Here is a 5,765-nt window from a genome sequence, read left to right on the forward strand (position 1 = left end):
TATTTAATAACATTGATTGATTTTTCCCTAATTAAGAAATCTTACACTCCTAAACTAGACATTCTTTTCTAAACCAATTTGGTCTCAATTTTGGAAGCAGAGATGAGAGTTTAAGACTTAATGCCCCTCCCCCAGAATGTGGTTAACCCCTCCAATATGATTGTAACTTTGAGCAAGGAGAGAAGTAGAAATGATTTTTGGTTTTGTATATACTCATAAAACAATTGTATTTATTATTGACAACTCTGAGGTACTTTAAAGGGGAATTTACTCTAACTATAAGACATTCCTGAAAAGGCAAAACTAGGGAGACAGTAAAAAGATCAGTGGTTTCTGGGGGCTAGTGGAAGAGGGAGTTGGAGCACAGGAGATCTTTAGGGCAAGGAAACTAGTCTGTATGTTATTATAAAGGTGGGTACATGTCATTATATATTTGTCAAAATCATAGCATGTACAACACCAAGTGTGAACCCTAATGTAAACTACGGACTCTGGGTGATAATGATGTGTCAGTGTAGATTCATCAATTGTAACAAATGTCCCACTCTGGTGGAGGGAGCGGTGTTGACAATAAGGGAGGCCATGCACGTGTGGAAGCAGGGAGATATGGGAAATCTCTGTACTTTCCACCCAATTTCGCTGTGAACCTAAAACTGCTCTAAAAAATTAAATCTATTTTTTTTTAAAGGGAAGGGGGATTTGGCTCTTGTTTCATGTTAGAAATGCACATTGGAGTGACTAATAGACCCTTGGTTTATCCCCAGAATCGACGCATACTGAAACATGCTTGAAATATGCTTTTATACTTTTTGATTTTGCAAAGGATGCAATGGGATAGAGGGGAAGGAGAAGGAAAGAGAGAGGTAAACCATTTTGAATATTACATTTCTAATTCGCAACTTTAACAGCACATTATTATTGGAAAATATTTATGATTGCAAAAGCCTGCTATGGGTGAGGATTGTTTTGATTTGATTTGTTTTGCTTTGTTTTTCAAGAAACCAGAAACAGTTGTAAATAACAACCCACTCAATGCCACAGATGAGTTAATGTTGCCAGATCTTGTGATACTGTGCGCTTAAAATTATACCTTGGGATTGCAATCACAATGTAAGTCTTTCTGATGTATCTCTCTGTTACTTTTTCTCTATCTGAACCCACAATTTACTGGAGTCTCCCTTGTTCATTTATTGAGTGAGTAATACATGTAAGGCACCATGCTAAATGCTGTGTTCAGCCCTTCTGGAATAAACTAGAAGACCTCCAAGGAGGAGGAAGAGGAAAATATTTTAGCTGTGGTTCACCCATCCAGACTACTTGATGGAATGCGCTTTGAATTATTGTGTTCATTTTCCTTACCTTCCAGAATGCCCTAATAAAAACCCAGCTGCTCCGCTTGCTCTTCCCAGCCAAGGCAGCTCTCCCATCTGCATGTGATGGGCCACTCTCACCTGTCAGTTCTCATAGTGAAAGCCCTGCTGGTCCTCCAAGGCCTCATTAAATGAGGGGACCTATAACATTAAAACATTAAAAAATATTGACAAGCTATGCTGTCATCTGAACAATGTTTCGCTCACAGTCCCAGGTCAAACTATCTAGCAATGCTAACAACAATGGCAGATTATGTTTTTTGTGTAGATATTACTTATGAAAACAAGAAGAATATAGCTTTCTCATGAGGTAATATGTATGATTTTTTTTTCTCCTAGAGAAAAATCATGAAAGAACTATTTTTAAATCCATGTTGGCTCAAAGGAGAATGAATTAGATACTCATTTTCTTTTTTAGAAACCCAGCTAGATTAAAAGTAACTTCTTTCTGTTTTAAGATTGGGAACATAATTTTGATATTCTATTGTGAAATTTACTGCTTTTAGGATTCAGGGGGTTTCAGGAAGGTATCACAATGGTTGTTGTCTCCTCCCCAGCTGAGTCAAAAAGACTTTTGGTCAAAAAAACAAAAACAAACAAATGAAAGACCCAAAACTCTGAAACAGAAACCTTGTTTATCCAGTTTGAAAGTTGGTCAAAGTGCTTTCACGGGACAGCTGTGAAGCACTGTCCTTGAGCTGTGCAAATGTCTATACCTGGGGGGCGGGGGTGCTGCTTCTACACCACTACTGAAGCAGTAAAAAGCCTAGTGGCCTCATAGACTTTTCCAGGGAGTGTTTAGTGTCTGGGTCCACTGAGGCTTCCCATCACACTATTAGGCAAATATACTATATCTAAAGAAAGGACAGAAACTAAGTATGGTAAATTTACGATTGTTTCATTCTTTTCCAGCACTTTTACTTGAGTATAAAGAAACTAACCAATGAACAATGGGAAATGGTTGGCAAATTTTCACAATTTTTATAAAGTAGAACCAAAAAGAAACAATGTTCTTTGTCAAGGAAAAAGATCCCTATCAAAGTGCATCTAGAGAGGTGTGGAAGAAAGAACATGTGATTTGGTGGTAGACATTCCAAGGTTCATTAAAACACATGGGCAGTGGCCTTATTTGAGTATTAGGTATAATAAGGCAAAATTAAATAGAATAGGATATATAAAACTAGTGTAGTGTCTGCCTTGCAACAGATGTTTTAAAAACGTTAATTTTTGAAAGACTACCTGCAAGAAATACCTACTGTCATTCCCATTGCCACTGGGAGAGGAGGCAGGGGAAAATCTGGGCTGTCTTAGATTTTGGCTTTAATTCCACTCTACACAGGTAGTCTATGTCAAGTTTCCTCAAAGCAATGAGGACTTGCTGCATTTATTGGAGCCTTTTGCATGGCAAGTGAGAGAATCCTAACACCATCACAGTTAAGTGAAAAGGAGATAACTAGCTCACATAACTGGAAGGTCCATGGGTGTATCTGGCTTACAGGCACTCAATCTCAAGTGTGGTCAGGGCTTTGCCTCTCCATCTCTCAGCTCTGATGAGTTCTGTTAGCCCCTGTTAAAGAAAAGAATGATTCCGACACTTGTTAAAGTGTTAGAATGCAAGGGGGTCAACACTATTGTAATCAGAGAGAAAGATTGGGCTCAATTCCAAGAACAAGGACGTTGGGGAAAGAGCCAAATAGTAAGGGGCGGGGGCTGGGAGGGGGCAGTGAATTTAAACTACTCAGAGATGACATCAAGGGTAGAGGGATTCTTGCTAAAGGCAGGCCAAGGACTTAGATATCAACATGGTGGATGAGGAATTCGATGAGACATCAAGTGGAGGCAGGGATGGGGGCAAGGATTCTCCATAAACTGTCTTATCAAGATTCTTGCTAAACATGGGCTATGCAGGCCGGGCAAGGACAGGATGGACACAGAAGGCCAAGGTTGGGGCTTAGTCAAGAAGAGGGCTCAGGGGAGCCTAACTTGTTTGGTCAGGAGAGAATCTCTGTCACCCTCTAAGTCCCAGTCAAGATTTACATCCTCCTGTTCTAGCAAACTCAAGGGCAAACATTGATCTTCCCAAAGATCTCTGTTTGAAAATGGCTCTGATTGATGTGGTATGGTCCCCATGCTCATCTTGAAACCAACAACTGCCATGTCTAGTGTAATGGATCATGATTGGTCAAACTTGGCTTATATTTCCTACCCTGTGAGGGACACATAGAAGAGAGGAGAAGATTCTCGAAGGAACTAGAAAAAGGAAGATGGACAAAATATCAGGCACTCAAAACTTGTGGCTATCTATTTGTAGCAGTCTATCACAGTCATAATATACATTTTCTAAAAGGCTTTAATAACAAATTGTAATAAGCAAAAGTATTTTAGCTGTGGTTCACCCATCCAGACTACTTGATGGAATGCACTTTGAATTATTGTGTTCATTTTCATTACCTTCCAGAATGCCTTAATAAAAACCCAGCTGCTCCACTTGCTCTTCCCAGCCAGGCAGCTCTCCCATCTGCATGTGATGGGCCACTCTCACCTGTCAATTCTCATAGTGAAAGCCCTGCTAGTCCTCCAAGGCCTCATTAAATGAGGGGACCTATAACATTAAAAGTAATGAGTGTGGTGCTCGCTTCAGCAACACATACACTAAAATTGGAACAATACAGAGATTAGCATGGCCCCTGTGCAAGGATAACATGCAGATTTGTGAAGCATTCCACATTAAAAAAAAAAGTAATTAGTGTGGAGAGAGTCCCTAAGATGACAAAGGAACAGGTATCCTCTTAATATATCCCCAGATTGTCATATAAGTGAACCCTTTAATAAATTACTGTTCACTCTAAGTAAGGTAAAGCTTTGGAAAAAGAGGAGAGCTAAAGGGTTATACACATTCAGAATGCATTCCTAAGAAATGGGAACCAATAGATTAGTTCATCGATCACATTCTATTTGAATTCCAGCTTTAATTGTGGAATTGTGTTGAAGTTGTCTAAGGAGGAGGCCATGTTACAGTAGACACGCTTCTTAAAGAACTCACAGTCTACAGGGCTGTGAGGTTGTGAATGATGGGGAGGGATGAGACATGCACCATATCAATTAGAAAAGCCACGTGGGGGGACGCCTTGGTGGCTCAGTGGTTTGGCACCTGCCTTTGGCCCAGGGCCTGATCCTGGAGTCCTGGGATCGAGTCTCATGTCAGGCTCCCTGTAGGGAGCCTGCTTCTCCCTCTGCCTGTGTCTCTGCCTCTCTCTCTCTCTCTCTCTCTCTCTCTCTCTCTGGGTCTGTCATGAATAAATAAATAAAATCTTAAAAAAAAAAGGCCACGTGGTACAGATGGCCATCGGTAGGTAGATGAAGAGGATAGTTTAAGGCACTTTTTGCTAATCCTTTGAAACTGTCTTATCATGGAGCAAGCATTCTACTGGGAATCAGAAGACCTGGCTCCTAGAACCAGTGTTGTCACCCATGATATGTTGGACCTGGTAAAATTTAGTGCCTCAGTCTTCTTATCTGCAACTTGTGGGATACCTCTGAGGGTTTTTTATTGTTCCCTATGTACCTGTTGCCTTGTCATCTTAGGGACTCTCTCCACACTAATTACTTTAAATGTTGTAGGTCCCCAAAACGGACTAGTTACTTCCTGAAGTAACAATAAATATTTATATCTGTATTTCACTAAATCCTTTATCAAGAGCCTTGACACCAATTTGATTTTCATAACAATGCTTCCTGGTAGTTATTATTTTCACCATTTTAATGATGAGAACATGGAGGTTCAGGGACGTTCCATAACTAGGAAGTAGAATATCATGTGTTGGACCCACATAGCTCGACTCCAAGTCCAGTACTCTTTTCTCTAAAATGTCAGGGAAGGACCTAGGAGGACATTTTGTGTCCTCTGGTTTTTGTACTGGATGAACAAGAATATAAATTAGTATTTGAGGATTCATTTCAAGATTTTGGCCTAATCTTCAGAGAAAGCTAAGTAGGAAAGTTGGACTCAGACATCATATGGCCTCAGTTCGCATGGTGACTTTGACTAAGAGCTGGTCTCTGGAAGTGAGTAGGGGATGATGTGTAGACCCTCTTAGCCCACATTTGGTTGTATTTTAAATGAAATTAGAGATAATGTACAAATACACTGAAGGTCACACAACAGTGCACTTGGGGAACCGTGCAGTCAGGAGGACGCTGATGAACAGACAAGCCCATTTATGATGCACTTGGAATGCTGATCCAACACCTAAGAGCATTTTCCTTTAAACCAGCACTCCTCCTCCACCTCTCCTCCCTCCATCTCAAGCCTCTTCCCCTCCTCCCCGGGCAGCCTATCTGAACTGGAAGCCTGGAAACTTCTCTCAGAATCGCCCTCCATGGGAGCACTCCCCT

The 5,765-nt window shown here is 40.7% G+C and overlaps 1 non-coding gene across 1 annotated transcript; it reads left to right on the forward strand.

Annotated features, from left to right (window-relative positions):
- The first annotated feature begins 3,998 nt into the window (after nucleotides 1-3,998).
- LOC144309261 (U6 spliceosomal RNA) lies at nucleotides 3,999-4,102 on the forward strand. Its single transcript, XR_013375320.1, has one exon. It is a non-coding gene; the product is annotated as a U6 spliceosomal RNA (small nuclear RNA).
- Nucleotides 4,103-5,765: the final 1,663 nt, after the last annotated feature.

The sequence above is a fragment of the Canis aureus genome, chromosome X (assembly GCF_053574225.1).
Source record: "Canis aureus isolate CA01 chromosome X, VMU_Caureus_v.1.0, whole genome shotgun sequence".
In the NCBI taxonomy this organism is placed as follows: domain Eukaryota; kingdom Metazoa; phylum Chordata; class Mammalia; order Carnivora; family Canidae; genus Canis; species Canis aureus.